This window comes from Lissotriton helveticus, chromosome 3_2, assembly GCF_964261635.1.
Source record: "Lissotriton helveticus chromosome 3_2, aLisHel1.1, whole genome shotgun sequence".
NCBI classification, from domain to species: domain Eukaryota; kingdom Metazoa; phylum Chordata; class Amphibia; order Caudata; family Salamandridae; genus Lissotriton; species Lissotriton helveticus.
In genome coordinates this window covers 198,002,465-198,018,695 of record NC_136062.1, presented here as the reverse complement: position 1 = coordinate 198,018,695, position 16,231 = coordinate 198,002,465, and the positions used below count along the sequence as shown (strand labels likewise).

The 16,231-nt window shown below is 40.5% G+C and overlaps 1 protein-coding gene across 2 annotated transcripts in view; it reads left to right on the top strand.

Annotated features, from left to right (window-relative positions):
• NPTN (neuroplastin) overlaps nucleotides 1-16,231 on the top strand; it is a 508,163-nt gene that overhangs the window by 320,623 nt on the left and 171,309 nt on the right. The gene's annotated exons all lie outside the window — the stretch shown is intronic.

The following is a 16,231-nucleotide window of genomic DNA, read 5'->3' as shown; positions in this document are numbered from 1 at the left end:
GACAGGCAATTTGCCCGATCGGTCCTGCAGGACATTTTAGTGTGCAACTGTTTTACAGGTTCACCTCTGGGGAGGTTTTGATTTGGCATCTATATCTAAGGTAAGTAACCTGCAACTAGAAGTCTATCAGATGAACAAGTTACTTACCTTCAGTAACGCCTCAACTGGTAAAAACTCTATCTAGCCGCAGATTCCTTACCGAACCGTACATCTTCCCCGTTCCTCCTCCCCCTGCCCCACCTCCCTTTTCAGCGCACTAGAGAAAAATATGTGCTCGGTGTTCTTCGTGGCACCGCACTTCTGGCATGGAAACTCAAAAAAAGAAACTGACATCAGCATGCTGGGTGGCGCCTAAATAGGCAGGGCACGTCACTTTTGGTGCAGAGGATACCGATAATGCCACATGGAGCTGAGCGGCATGCAGTGTTTTTGCTCATGAAAAAATTCCGGATCCAGTCTGATGCCTGGGGAACATTCAAAGGTAAAAATTCTGCAGCTAGAGAGTCTCTACCAGATAAGGTATTACCGAAGGTAAGTAACTTGTTCATCTGCTGCGTTGGGCACCTTCTCTGTCTAGTAAGTCCACACAGGTGCACAATACTTGTAGCAAGTTACTCTCGCTCACCTGGATCTCCTTGGTGTCTGTTGATCTTCTTCTGACTTGCTTATACCACTGGATTCTGTTTCTTCGAATATGGTTTGTTGTATGCATTCAACTGACACACTATTTATCAATTGTCTTATTACTTGGCCATTCCCATCTCCATAGGGGTCTTTTGCTCCTCACACTTGTAACTTCACCCGGATCGTTCATTTGCTCTGATGGCAATTCCACAGCTCCTTTACTTTCAGTTCTCCATTCTCAATGGATACCTCCACACCCCTTTGTGGGATTTCTGGGACTTGTACAAGTGATGAATTCTGCTGTACTTCACCCCCCTCTAATTCTTTAGGACATATGGATACAGGTAGCCTCTGACTTGGCTCAAAGATCACAACTTCTTCAAACGAACACCTCACTTTCTGGATGTTGGAAGCATGCACCCAGTTAGATATCCCAGCACATTTCACAGCAGTGTTGGTGATCAGTATCCCCTGGTAAGGGTCTTTCCACCTCTGCTCCAGACAGGATTCTGAAGCGTGCTTTTTTGATCTAAACTCAGTTTCCAGGGTTAGAATTGTGGCATTGCTCCTGATTCAGAGTAGCTGTAACAGCTCCAACCTGGTGAGACTGAACTCACCACATCAGCTAACCCTTTGCAGTAGTCTAGTTTCATGTCATCTGTGATGTTCGCAAGCGCATTCGCAGGCACAGCAGGCAGTCTCATACCACTTCCCATGAGGATCTCTTGGGTTGATAATCCAATCCTCGTGTCAGGAGTTCTTTGGACACTCATCAACACTAATGGTAAAGCATCTGGCCATTTCAGTGTAGTAGATGCACAGACTTTGGCCAAACGTTGCTTCCGCGTTCCATTAAGCTGTTCAAATATACCCAAAGTTTCAGGAAGACAACTACAAAGCAATCTGTGTTCCACTTTAAGTGCCACACGCAGCATTCTAAGGACATCATTATTAAAATGGGTCCCTTGGTGTGACCCCAGAGAATCTGTAAATCCAAACTGTGGAATTAGTTCTCGTAACAGCAGTCTGGCTACAGTGAGATTTTCATTTGTCAGTTGACTAGGCCTCCACCCATTGGGAGAAAATGGATACATAATCATTAGATATCTCAGCCCGTTACAAACCGTAATCTCGACAAAGTCCAACTGCATCCTGTTAAAGGGTCGTCTGGATCTTCCTATGTGACTCACTGTTACCGGAGTCCTTCTCCCTACAGTCATCTGCGGATTTGTCATACACCTGTGGCATAGATCCTCAGCTGGAGCTCTAAATTGGGGATTAAACCCATTCTGCCTAAACAATATAACCATTGCATGTCATGAGAAACAACAGGCTGTCTGGCAACACAGGTCTTCCATCCGCTGAAACCCAAATATAATTGGCATGTTTAAAACAGCCTGCTGTAATCCATCCTTTCTGTTCTACCTCTGAAACTTCCTCTTGCAACCTTTTGATTTTCTCCCATTGTTCAGCTACTGATAACCGCATTAAAATGGTGGTGTCCTTATCAGATTCATTTGTATATTCTTATAATAAACGGACAATAAACTGAACTTTGAGGCACAGGTTAATGCCGTTTCCTCCTCTTAGTTTTTTTGTTGTTGCTTAAAATAATTAAAAAAAATACTACCTTTTATTCCTGCAGACAACAGGAAAACGATGATTACCTCACTGACTCTGGCCAAATAAGACTATTGTAATGGTCTCTATCTTGGTGTGCCTCAGAAACAACTCATTAAGTTGCAAATAAATGAGAATGTGGCCACCAGGCTTTTGCTGGGAATTTCCAAGTATCATTCAGTCCGGAAACATTTGCAAAAGCTGCACTAGCTTTAAGTCAAGAGCCCTATTATCTTTAAGTTCCTTTGCACTACCTGCAAGGCAATTCACGATTCTGGTCCTAAGTTCCTGAGACGTCTATTATACCGGTATGTCCCTAAAAGGTATCTGCGCTCAGAAGGAGCTAAATTGTTAGCAATTCCGAGATTTTTCAAAGCCAGTTGGGGTGGCAGAAGCTTTAGAGTATATGAAATTGACACTCTGCACTCCTTTCGGGAATCTATTTCACTTGACCATCAATTGTAAGTGCTGTATTTGTGTAGGTGCTATCGCCCAACCTGACTGGCTCTCGTCAGTAACAAAATGTAAACACAAACAGATGCTGTTTGAAAGTGACGTACTATTCACATGCCCCCGCGGGGTGCTCTATATGCCAAGGTAATACAATTTACTCAAAAGTTTAAAGATATTTCTCAAAAACATCCCTTGTTGGAATTCATTCAACAAAAATGATATGCATTTTTCTGCAGCAAAAAGGTACAGACAAATCAAATGAAGAACGTTGTATATTTAATTGAAATTTTTCTTCTTTCTTTTCCTTTATCCTCGTGTCAGATGATACATTACTTCATGTACATCCCATCCTCTTTTTCAGTTAATCCCAATGCATTTCGGTATGATTATACCTTCATCAGGGGAATACTATAATTGAAATGAATTCAATGACAATAATCAGACTTGAATTTTGGGGAGCCCCAAACTCCACCTCGTGTACATTTCGACTATAGTGCAAGTTTGTCAAAACTAGTACCAGCTTAGCTCAACCCTCACCTACATGTGAAAGAAAAAAGTGCCAACACCACAATCATCATGTGTCTATGCACAGTGTAATCTCATGTACACATGTACCTGAATCTGCGCACTGATCGACCTTTCCTCTCAGAAAGGTGATATTCCTAAATAAATGAAGTACAAAAAGTGACTCCCTGTTCAAACCGCTGTAAAAGAATTCTACCACACCACATGGCGACACAGAAACCCACCGCCGCCTACCTGTATCACTTCGTGTCCTCTCGTGTAATGTAGTTTGAACCTGGTACAATTTCTCGCTATCTGCGGGGAACACAAGTATCACCATAAGTTCTCCGCTGCTGAGTCCTAACGCCTCCCTGCCTTGCGCCTAACCCCTTCCCTTCCATGTACCTGCTCGTGAAAACACCTCTCTTCTGCCCGTCGTCTTGCGTCCTCCAGCCGTTACCCCTCCGCCTTCCTTAAAGGAAAGCCAGCGTTTTCGTATAGACACTGTAAAAGGACTAATGAACTACGTCCTCCTGCGGGCGCCATTTCTAACTGGTCATTAGGTCAATGAATCGAATATGACAGCTACTCATAGTACGATGTAAAAAATACTGAATGAAACGTGAGAGACTAAAAAGAAAAAAGTGGCGATTTTTTAATTACGGTTCACTGTGCTAGAAAGCATAAATCAGGAGGTACATGCTGACACCAACCGCCAATTATCACAAAGGGAGACATACTGGATTCGCCATTTGAATACGCTAGAACCGGATGGGCTCAATGACAAAATTGAATTAATTTGTTTCTTGTAAATAATCACTTGCATTGAGAGTAACATATGTTATTGCTGTGGTTGTTCTTATCATGGTAACACTGTTAGCAACTTTGTCACAACCAGCACTCACTTAGTTTAGGATTAAAAAATCGCCACTTTTTTCTTTTTAGTCTCTCACGTTTCATTCAGTATTTTTTACATCGTACTATGAGTAGCTGTCATATTCGATTAATTGACCTAATGACCAGTTAGAAATGGCGCCCGCAGGAGGACGTAGTTCATTAGTCCTTTTACAGTGTCTATACGAAAACGCTGGCTTTCCTTTAAGGAAGGCGGAGGGGTAACGGCTGGAGGACGCAAGACGACGGGCAGAAGAGAGGTGTTTTCACGAGCAGGTACATGGAAGGGAAGGGGTTAGGCGCAAGGCAGGGAGGCGTTAGGACTCAGCAGCGGAGAACTTATGGTGATATTTGTGTTCCCCGCAGATAGCGAGAAATTGTACCAGGTTCAAACTACATTACACGAGAGGACACGAAGTGATGCAGGTAGGCGGCGGTGGGTTTCTGTGTCGCCATGTGGTGTGGTAGAATTCTTTTACAGCGGTTTGAACAGGGAGTCACTTTTTGTACTTCATTTATTTAGGAATATCACCTATCTGAGAGGAAAGGTCGATCAGTGCGCAGATTCAGGTACATGTGTACATGAGATTACACTGTGCATGGACACATGATGATTGTGGTGTTGGCACTTTTTTCTTTCACATGTAGGTGAGGGTTGAGCTAAGCTGGTACTAGTTTTGACAAACTTGCACTATAGTCGAAATGTACACGAGGTGGAGTTTGGGGCTCCCCAAAATTCAAGTCTGATTATTGTCATTGTATTCATTTCAATTATAGTATTCCCCTGATGAAGGTATAATCATACCGAAATGCATTGGGATTAACTGAAAAAGAGGATGGGATGTACATGAAGTAATGTATCATCTGACACGAGGATAAAGGAAAAGAAAGAAGAAAAATTTCAATTAAATATACAACGTTCTTCATTTGATTTGTCTGTACCTTTCTGCTGCAGAAAAATGCATATCATTTTTGTTGAATGAATTCCAACAAGGGATGTTTTTGAGAAATATCTTTAAACTTTTGAGTAAATTGTATTACCTTGGCATATAGAGCACCCCGCGGGGGCATGTGAATAGTGCGTCGCTTTCAAACAGCATCTGTTTGTGTTTACAGAAGCTTTAGAGTGTCAGCCTCCAAACTCTGTAATGTACTTCTCTTCTCCATTACAACACTTCCAACCTTCTTTTATTTTAGGAAGGCCCTGAAAGCAACTTGGTTGTTTAATAAATAGAGACCCATGCCTTACATGAACTTGCTTCTCCAGATCTCAGAGCCAAGACACCTCTGGGTATTTGTGCGCTTAATAAATATATTAACAGAACATAACATATATTCTCTGTAAAATGTGCATACCACAATACCGAGCAATTTCTCTTCATATTGTTTCCTACTGTTAGTCATCGCCACTTCTGTGGGCTACACATTTTACCAAAGCAATCCCTTGTGGTAAAGCTTTCAACAATTTCATCACATATTCCCCATTTCATATCAATGATCCAGATGATGTCATGAATGAATTTCGTCTATGACCACAGCTTCCGAAAGTCATGACCCACCAAAGCCAAACTGACCCTCTGTAAATTTAGTCATGTTTGTGTAAGGGCAATTAATTCCGCCGGTCGTGCAGAGGTACCATCAAGATGCCAGGAGGCTTCTATTACTTGCTGGTTTGTACAAACAGCCTAAGCTGCTCTCAAACTCCTCTCGTTATTTCTTAAAAATGAGCCATCCACAAAAATTACATGGTCGGCTCATCCAGAGGTACATCTTTAATGTCTGGTCTTGCCTGGTGCACAAATCCGTAACATCAAGGCAATCCTGTTCAACCTCATCACCATCAATTTCATTTTCAGGTAATGATAACAATGTAGCTGGATTGATACTTTGATATAGTTTTAAAAACACGTTCTCAGCTGCAAGAATCAATCGTTCAGATTTCGTAAGCCTACTGTTTGTCAAATATTGTATTTTAGTACGAGTGAGCAATATCTGCACCGAGGGAGTGACCACCACTTGACTGAGTGGGGATTTCTATATCTTAATCTTTGGGCGTAATCATTAAATAACCCCGCCATTGATTGTATGGACCTTTGTTCATCGATAAAGAGAAGTTGAAAGAATTGATCATCTACATTAAAACCATATAAAAGATTAAATTATTAAAGTCAGTAAAGAGATTTTGTGTGAGTTAAAGGGTTTTATTAATCAATTCTTTAGTTTAATTATTTATTCAATACACATTAGTCTTTTACATATCAGCATTAAAAATGAATATATAATCCAGTAATTGATGTTTCAACATAAGGTGAAAAACTGTGTTGGTAAATATGACTGAATAGTACAATGAAATAGAATAAGGTGTCAGTTCAGAAAACCTAATAAAGAGTTCTGGTGAGACAATAAATGTATAAGCATAAAGCCTTTGCACAGCAAAAAAAATAAAAAATGTCAAGCTGGAAAGTATTCTCAGCAATAAATCAGCAGGAATCTAAGGAAACTGGGAATATACTCAAAGAAATCTCTTAAAAAGAGAGATATGGTCTCATTGGTCTCAAAAACCCAAAGATGGATCTCCAGAAAATGCGAGCGAGAAAAGTCCCTCCTACTCCTGGAACACACACTAATATGAACACATTCAATTGTAAATTGAAACACACACTAATATGAAGACATTCAATTGTAAATTGAAACAAGTTTTACATTATACGTTCACAACATGCAATAATACTTCAGTAAACTCCTGTGTGTAGGCTAGCTCCCCAGTTTCTCACAACTTCACATTGAGCCACAGAAACAGTTCCTTCAAGTTTCTTTGGTCACATTTAGTGGTTCAAACAGTTCTTCCCATGAATTATCCTTCTGATGCCTCCTCTCCTCCCAGTGAGAACCTCTCTATCATCACAATCTAACAAATCTTCTGAAAAGTTATAGGATCTGCAGTGGAAAGAAAAACATCTGCATGATAAACAGGCCTTTCAATGTTACAATATCAATCTTTGTTAACATGGCATCAGTGGTCAGGCTAACTGAAGTCAGTACTTTTTTATTTATTTTGTATTCTTATAATGCCTAAATATAATTGCTTACTTCAAAACTTATAAACATTATTATTATGTATTATTTCGTAGAGTGTAAAACTATTGAGTCATCGAATCCTGCTTGATTGTTGGTAGCAATAGGAATTTGTGCTGTGCCAGTGTTTCAGGTTGCTTATAAATTTGGACAAGAAACCAGTAGAAGAAGAGATGAAGGAAATGTCCTGCACTAGTCTGTTTAAAAAGTGTTGATTTGCAGTTTGGTGAGAGGTTTCTAGACATGTTGTCTTGGCATTCTGTACGTTTCTGTGGTGTACAATATTAGATGTGCTGATACCAAGCAGTGAAGTCCTCTTAAAAGATATTGCTAAGTATCTTCTTGTGTGTCTACTGAGAACACCTGCTGAACTTGTCTACTTTGAATTCCTGAAGGCATGCGAAGTAGCCTGCAATAGTGTTAAATTTTTTTTTTTTTCTTTTTTTTTATTGCCACAGTTGAGTCATTTGACAAATAGTACTTTCACAGCATCAAAATCAAAATATATACATCCACAATTTTAATTTACAAAATAGTCTGAAGCGGCCGGGGAGGGTGAGATTACCAAATTCATATACAGAATATACAAAATACGTAGATCCATAAACTGTTACTCTAAATACTCTTTAAATACCCCCCAAATCGATATACCTAGTCGTTTTTTCCTAACACCCTTTAGAGCATACAGATTCCATTCTAACTCATATACATTAAGCATTTTCCTTCTCCAAAATTCAAACATCGGTGCTTCAGGTTGTAGCCATTCTGTGGCAATACGTAACCGGGCAATGGTCATTGTCACAAATAAAAAGTTCTTAAATTTACCCAAATTCACATTTTCATTAACACATTGCCCCCCCCCGATTAACATAAGTGCGGGGGATATTTTAATCGGACAATGAATAACTAAAGATATAAACCTTTCTATACTGGAAATGAAAGACAATAGTTTAGGGCATTTGTAAAAGACATGAACAATATCTGCATCTTCCCCTCCACACCGAAAACACTTTCCATCATACATAGGCCCCCATGTCGCCATTCGTTTGGGAGTGTAATATAATCTAAATATAGTCTTATATACCTGAGTTTTCAGATTGGCTGACAAACACATATCCTTAGCCATCAGAATAGTATCTACAATATTTAGGTCGGTTTCCTCCTACTGGTTCTGCCAGTATACATTATATTTGTTCAAGTCATCAGGTATTATATTCCATCAGCAACCGATATATCATACCAATCCTTTCTTTTATTGAATTGCCTCTATTAATTTATTAGGAGTGGGTCTGGTTAGTTTCTTTAAACAAAAATCTCCAACTTGGAGATATTTAAAAAAGGAAAAATGAGGTAGCTGATATTTAGTACCCATATTTGAAAAAGATCTAAATATTCCGCCCGCCTCATATAGATCTCCAATTCTGACCACCCCTTTCTTGCTCCATTCTTTTGCTACATTGTCCCAGAATATCGATGGGAGTATTTTCTCCGCTGAAAAAGGAGTATGATATGATATTCTCTCTAGCTTCATAATCTTCACAACCTTTCTCCAAACTTTATATGCAGACTCAACCACCTTAAAACGGGTGTGATAATAGAATATCGACGGGGACTCTGCCGGATCCTCAATTTGTTCTCCAGTCAGCAAGATTCTCATTCTTTGTAAAAAACAAACATAATATTAAAACACAAAGTCCGGAATCACACGCCCACCTCTCTCTATTTGCAAGGTCAACCATTTCATTGCTCGCCTGGTTTTTCCGGGTGCCCAAAAAAATGTAATACATAAGGTTTGCAGCTTATGAATATGATTTAAGGGTATCTCTAGGGGGATACTGTGATATAAATATAATATCTTGGCTAATACATTCATCTTAATGATGTTGCCTCTCCCAATTATGGATAATTGGAGTCGCCCCCATCTATCTAAGGATTGCTTGAGTTGTTGCATTATCCTACCCCAATTAACGTCTACTATCTCCTGTGTATGAGATTTAATTATGATTCCTAAATATGTCACTTCGGAGGTAACCCTATCATCCTTAAATTGAACGCTATCTGTGCAGATCACCTGCGTTTTTCCGGCATTTAACTTATAGCCGGAGCTATTTCCAAAATCAGTGGCCAAGCGTTCAATCTCTGTCATTGCCTGCCCAGGATCAGTGATAGTGATGGCTATGTCATCCGCATACGCGGATACTAAGTGAGGTACGCTAGAGGCAATGAATGGTTTAATATGTGGTGACTCTAGCAGTGTAGTTAAGAATGGATTAATAAATAGCGCAAAGAGGAGTGGAGAGCAGGGACACCCCTGGCGTGTACCTCTTGTAATAACTATCCTTTCCGACTTTCGGCCCTTAGCTACAACTCTCGCGTTAGGTGATCTATACAATACCTTAATAGCTCTCAGAAAGTTTTTACCAAATCCCATTCTATTCATTACTACCCACAAATATGCCCACTCTACGCGATCGAACGCTTTCTCAGCGTCTAGTAATATCAGCGCCAAGTCTCTTCTCTCGGTTTCTGCTATGTCAATCAAGGTGATCACCTTATTAACATGTGCCACAGTTCCTCTATTTGGAATGAACCCATGCTGATTCAGTGATACTAAAGATGTTATAACCTTAGACATGCGGTTTGCTAGTATCTTTGAATAAATCTTGCTATCGCAATTTAATAAAGATATGGGCCGATATGAGGCGGGCTGCTCTGGGGGTTTTCCTTTCTTAGCAAAAACAACAATTGAAGCATCGTCCCATGACTGTGGAGCTCTCCCTGATTGTGCCATTCTAAAAGTCTCCAACATAAGAGTTTTTAAAGGTTCAAAAAAGCATTTATACACCTCCCCTGGAATAAAATCAGGGCCAGCTGCCTTCCCGTTCGGAATAGTTTTGACTGCTCTTTCCAGTTCTTCCATTGAAAAAGGCTGATCTAACGCCTATTTCTCAAGATCTGTTAATTTACTGAAAATTACCTCATGCAGAAAGGCGTCGGGAGATAAATTAGATTGATGGGTATATAACTCAGTGTAAAACTGGTGTAATATTTCCAATATTTTCTCAGGATCTTCAAACATAACCCCATTTTTATCTTGCATTTTCGGAATTTGGCGAGCAGACTCCTTCATTTTTAATTTTAGGGCCAGAGCCCTTCCTATAGCCTCCCCATACTCATGAATATACCTTCTATATGTAAGATATTTCCGAGCTATCTCCTCACACCAAACTCCTGTAATGTTGGCAAGACATTTAGCAATTAACTCCTCATACTCCTGGGTTTTAATTATATTATCCCCCTTCTCTATTTCTTTAGTCAGGTATTATTCAGCCTTACACAGCTGATCATACAAATCCCGCATTTTTCCCCTTTGCTGATTTTGGTAATAGAGTCCGTAACTCACCGCTTCCCCTCTAAAACAGGCTTTCCAAGTATCCCATATTATCTCAATGTTAGCAGAGCTCATATTGTTCTGTATAAATTCTGCAATCCATTCACCCATATATTCTCTATATTGTTCATCCAGGCAAAGTTTCCTGTCGAACGAAAAGCACCTACTTTGTTTCATTTCTCCAACATGGGCAATCTCAATTATCAGTGGGGAATGGTCCGATGTTACCCTGGGGTATAGCTGAATCTTGGTATTGGATTGGATGCTAGTTGAAGTAAAAAAATAATCCAGGCGAACAAATTTCCTGTGTGGTGAAGAATAATAAGTATACCTTGGTATTGTTGGATAATTTTTAACTAATTTTTAACTAAGTTGTATAATGCTTTAAAAACACGAGGTTTTCGCCCCTTATAATTCTCTGCTCCAGCATCTAACTCCCCAGCCACCAAATTAATGTTCAAATCACCACACACGACCAAGGGAGAGCTCCAATTAGCCAGCTCAGAATTTAAATGCTCAAATACTTCCCCCTCATCCAAGTTAGATCCATAAATTGAACATATCGTTATGTGTGTACCTCCTATATTTAATGTCACTATCACCCATCTACCCCATCTGTCCGTTAAACTGCGTACAAGCGTACCTAAACGCGGTCTAATCAAAATCATTACCCCTCTAATCAGACTTGTTTGCTGAGATGCTGCCAACAACATATACCCTAAATCAGCAGCTAAGCCCCTTTTCTCCCAAGGGAGATGGGTCTCCTGCAAACACAAAATATCCGGTTTCAAAAAACGAATTTCCGAAGCAATCCTCTTCCTTTTATTGATATTATTGAGACCCGATACGTTAATAGAACAAATTTTGATATTCCTTGCCATCACAGTAGTTTCTCACCATCTTTGCCTTCTCCACTTACATAATTCCTTATTACTTTGGTAGATCCCATCCTACCCCCAGCTAGTACTCTAATAATAGATCTATGGCTTTTTATCAATTCTATACAGTCATCTGACCCCAACATGTATTTTTTCCCCTTTAGCCCCAGTGCCCACCTCCACCAACAACCCCCTAGCCCCCCGGTCACCCTCCCCCCCTCCATTACCGAGGCTTTCGGACTTCTGGTCCTGGTGATGGTAATGAGCTTCCTGCCCCCTCTGTCGTCACCCCACAGGTTTCTTTCCATTCAACTTTTAACTTTTTAACTTGTATGCAAACTGCTGATTTGCACCGTGATATCCATACCTTACAATTCTTACTATCAAAAACCAAATGATAAACAGTACATCTCCTAAATATATAACCGTTCCTTTAAAGAACAGAGAGAGAGATTACAGCAACCATTCTATATTGTGCGTTATACAAAATGCCTGTCCGTTTGCTGAATCAGTAACTGGTACCTAAGAGTCATTCATGGATGACAGATATTCTTTTGCCGCCGTGACGTTAGTAAAGAATCGAGTCTTCTCCTTATAAATCACCTTCAACTTTGCCGGGTTCATTATATAGGCTTGTGCTCCTTTTGCTTGATATTGATTGACCAGTTGACGTAGCTGCCACCGACTATCCATTGTATATTTGCTAAAGTCTGGTGTAGCGAAGAAGTTAAATCCATCAGCCATACTCTTACTGTTAGGTCTAGTATGCGTATAAATATCTTCTCTGGGACGAAAGCTATTAAATGCAACTAGTACTGGTCTAGGTTTAGAGACATTTAGCCCAGATTGAAGATGAATGTTAAACGGATATCTATGGGCTCTTTCTACCTCTCTGTCCCAATCCCATTTTTTCAAGTCCGGAAAGGCCTTTTGGAATAGGTCTACCACAAATTTCCGTACATCATGTCCTTCTTTCCCTTCCGGAATTTGCATTAATCTTAAATTGTTCCACCGGGCTCGATTCTCAAAATCTGCCATTTTCCATAGCATATCTTCTTTATCCGCTTTAAAGGTCTCTGTAACAACCTTCTGCTTCACCAATTCATCTTCAATGTTAGAAACTCTTGTTTCCACTTCCGTAAACCTTTCCCCAAACTCAGATTGTGGCTTCACTAGCCTGCGAATGGACCCTTGCAGCTTGCGGCATGAATTCTGAATTTTTAAACTATCCTGCTCTGTCTTATCCATATGATGCAGTATGGTTTGATATATTGTGGCTAATGTTATGTTCTCCTCAGCACACTCCTGAAAACTACCGGTAGCTCCTTCTATCATTAACGCATCCTCTGCCCCTCTTACAGTATTGGGGCTATCCTCCATATTGTCATCTACTTCATCATATTCTGTCTCGCTCTCCTCATCTCCCATACGCATCTGTTTGGAGTACTGTGCCGCCAAGTCCTCGCAAGAAGAAGAAGCAGAGTTTTCTGAGGCTGAGTAAAAGTTCCCTGACTCCGGTTCACTAATGACCCCCTTTCCGTGGGTTGCAGCAAAGGACGATTCGGACATAGCCAATTCATTTACAGATTCATTAGTCACTGCAGGTGTACCATTATTTAATAATACCTCTTTGTCGGCGTTATCAACATTATCAATGCTAGTCTCAGTCTCAATGTCAGTTACCTTGTGGCCCCCTTCTTCGAAAATGCTTCGTAAATCTGCTGGTACTATTTCTGTTATCCGACTCTCAGCTGGCGCTTTGGGGGTCTTACCCTTTCTTTTCTCCTCTGCCACAGTAAAGAGAGCCGGAATCGTTACTCTTCTCTGCCGGTTTCTCCATAGCAATCCCATTCCCAGACATATTTTTTTCCGTGCCCGCCCCACACGGGTCCTTCTCACCTCCGGTATTGGCTGCAATGTTCCCGGCCGTCTCTTGGACTCGTGCCCTGCGGGCGCCCTTAGGAGCCATTGCTGTTTCGGATTCCACAGTCCACGTCCTCCTCTTAGTACACCCGCGCTGAAATCGGCGTTCTCTGAGCCAAGCCGCAACACCTGAGCGTGTTACTGCCCACCAAGCACGACAAGACTGCAGAAACGCGAAGACAACCTCCAGCATCTACGTGTCTCCGACAAACAAACGGGAGGTTGGATTGTTACTGCTTTCCGACCGTCCGTTTCTCCTGATGAATCACTTATACTCCCGGTAAGGTCCAGCTTTATCACGCATGCATTTTGCGATAGACCTCCTCATATAAGCTCTGCAGAGAAATTTTTTCACTTAGCCGGGTACTAACAGCAATTCAGCGCTTCAGCAGTTCAGCGCCATAGCTTCCACCTGTGGGCCAGCGAGAGACTTCTGCTCACACGTCCACCTCGACTGACCGTGCGGACGCCATCTTGCCCTCGTGTCCCAATAGTGTTAAATTCCTGATGCAGAATCTAGTGCCATATTCTCTGTCCTTCTCTTGATAAAAATTTGGATTGTGTCTCTTCTTGTGTTTAAATAATACTGGTGGTAGTATATCCATCTCAGTCAGGATAGAGCTTGATGACAGGCAGCATTTTAGAACTTGATCTACTACTTGCAACTTTGAGGACCACTTTATTTTCCCCTTGAGGACAACCGGGTGAGCTCCAGAGCCATCCAACAAAGAATGTTCATATTTTACTGTGCTGAAGATTGGCAATTGGATTATTAATTAGGGGGTAGTGACTACCCTCCTCAAGGAATAATCGCAATCTTTTCAGGGTGAACTCTCAAAGTCTCTAAATTAACTTGACTTGAGCTCAGTCCAATGATGGATATGGTACACAGCAGACAGGCTTAACCTAGGGCAATGTGTAAAGTATGTATGTAGAACCTAAACAGTAATAAAGTTAAAATGAAGCACAATTAAAAAACCCAAATCGAATTAGAAAAATAGAGTACATTTTAATAAAATTTCACCAAAATTACAAAAATCAAATAAGTTGTTGCCATAGATTGGGACCTATGTGCAATATGACCCTGACCCCGTTGGTGCGCGGGTCGGAAAGATCAAGCAGGTTCATCCTGGTCTAAGATTTTACCACCTGACACAGAAGGACAATAATGTAACAACATTTTTTTTTGTCATACCCTTGTAACATACAAGGTAACTATAGGAGGCACAGCTTATGCTTGACAAAAGGCATGAACTAGTTGCTCTGCTGCACTTACCACTTGATCTGTTGTAAATGTATCACTTTTTTAATGTTTTCTGTACAACACCTCTTATTTTCTAGGTTTCTGGTGAGAAACTGGAAACATCTGCAGACTCAATTGTACCATACCATTACCATACTTGGGCCAGGAAACGTGGCACATGTAAGCAAGTGACCAATGTTTGGTGCTTTTTTCTTCACATTGAGTCATGTGCCTGCATTTATTGCAGGTACCATGGAATTAGATGCAAAAGGTTTGTATCTATTCCTGGTCGCTGAATTAGTTTACTATTGGAAGCAGTTTTTTCTGGGTACTTTTTATTTTTTGCCATGGCACCCCTTTATGGATTTTATGAAGGACAACATATATTATGTGCCCAAGTTGGGTTCTAAGAGGACTGGATTCTGATACTTAACTTTGGTGTAGGTTGCTTTCAAGTGGGAAAGATGCATTAGTAATTACATTTCTAGCATTATTTGTTACCTCTTGGAATGAGATGTCAACTGGAGAGGTGTGCACTGGATTATGTTCTGTGGATTAAGAGTATGCACCCCTTTTGAAATGGTTGAATCCTTAACTTGTCGTCCGCTCCTTTGCTGAAGTTAAGTCCCAAAACTGTGTCGCAGTTGGACGTTTGTTCCACACTCATTACCTCACAGCAATGATAAGGCTGAATCAAAATATTTTTCTCCCTGTTACATTTGAGCCAGAAATCTATAACAACCCAGAACTCTATAATAACTTACTTTTTTGTTCCCCCAGCTAGCCCTGTTCAGCCCGCAGACCAACTCCATGTATGTAAATTCCAAACAATATACAGCAGACGCGTGGCTGTGCAATGTTGCCTCTACCTCCAATACTTTTTCTCACACCAGAGGGTGTTGCTGAAAGAGAGCTATCATAATTACTGAAGAAACGGTTGTGGGGGAAATCCTTTACAGAAACTGCAAACAAAATCGATCTTCTCCCAAAAGAACTATAGGGTTTTTTTAAGCAGTCACCCTTGGACTTGGAGAAATACCAAACGTCTTGTAATGGAACTGGAATAAATATAACCCTGGAACACACAAACTATTTAGGAAGACATGCACAGTAAATGGAGAGATATTAGCTGGCTTGCTGTACCGCTTATGCATGATATTAAAGTGGATCTTCTGGAATTGGAAAGTGATTGTTTCACATTTCAGTCATAAGAAAGTCGACGAAAAAGATCACTGTTCCCTATTTGGTGGTTATTTTATTTTTAAATAGTCTTTCTAGTGATGCTTCATTCAAATGAACTGATTGAAATAAATACAGAAAATGTTGCTTCCTATATGCACATTGCAATACAAAACTGTTTCCAAGCTTGAAAATGTTCATATTTAAAATGTGTTCCCTGATCCAACACATATACACAAATATCACTATTCTTGAATATTTAACACAATCCAGAGATGGTGGAGGTTCTAAACAACTTTGTACCTTTTAAACAAGTGTTATGGTAGTAACGATAGGCAATAATGCAAACCCATAACTGCTACAGAGCTATGCTCCAAACTTAAATGTGCAGTGATTTGTCGCAGACAACCCCCATCCCCTTTAGCAGTAACATGGTGCAGATCCGTG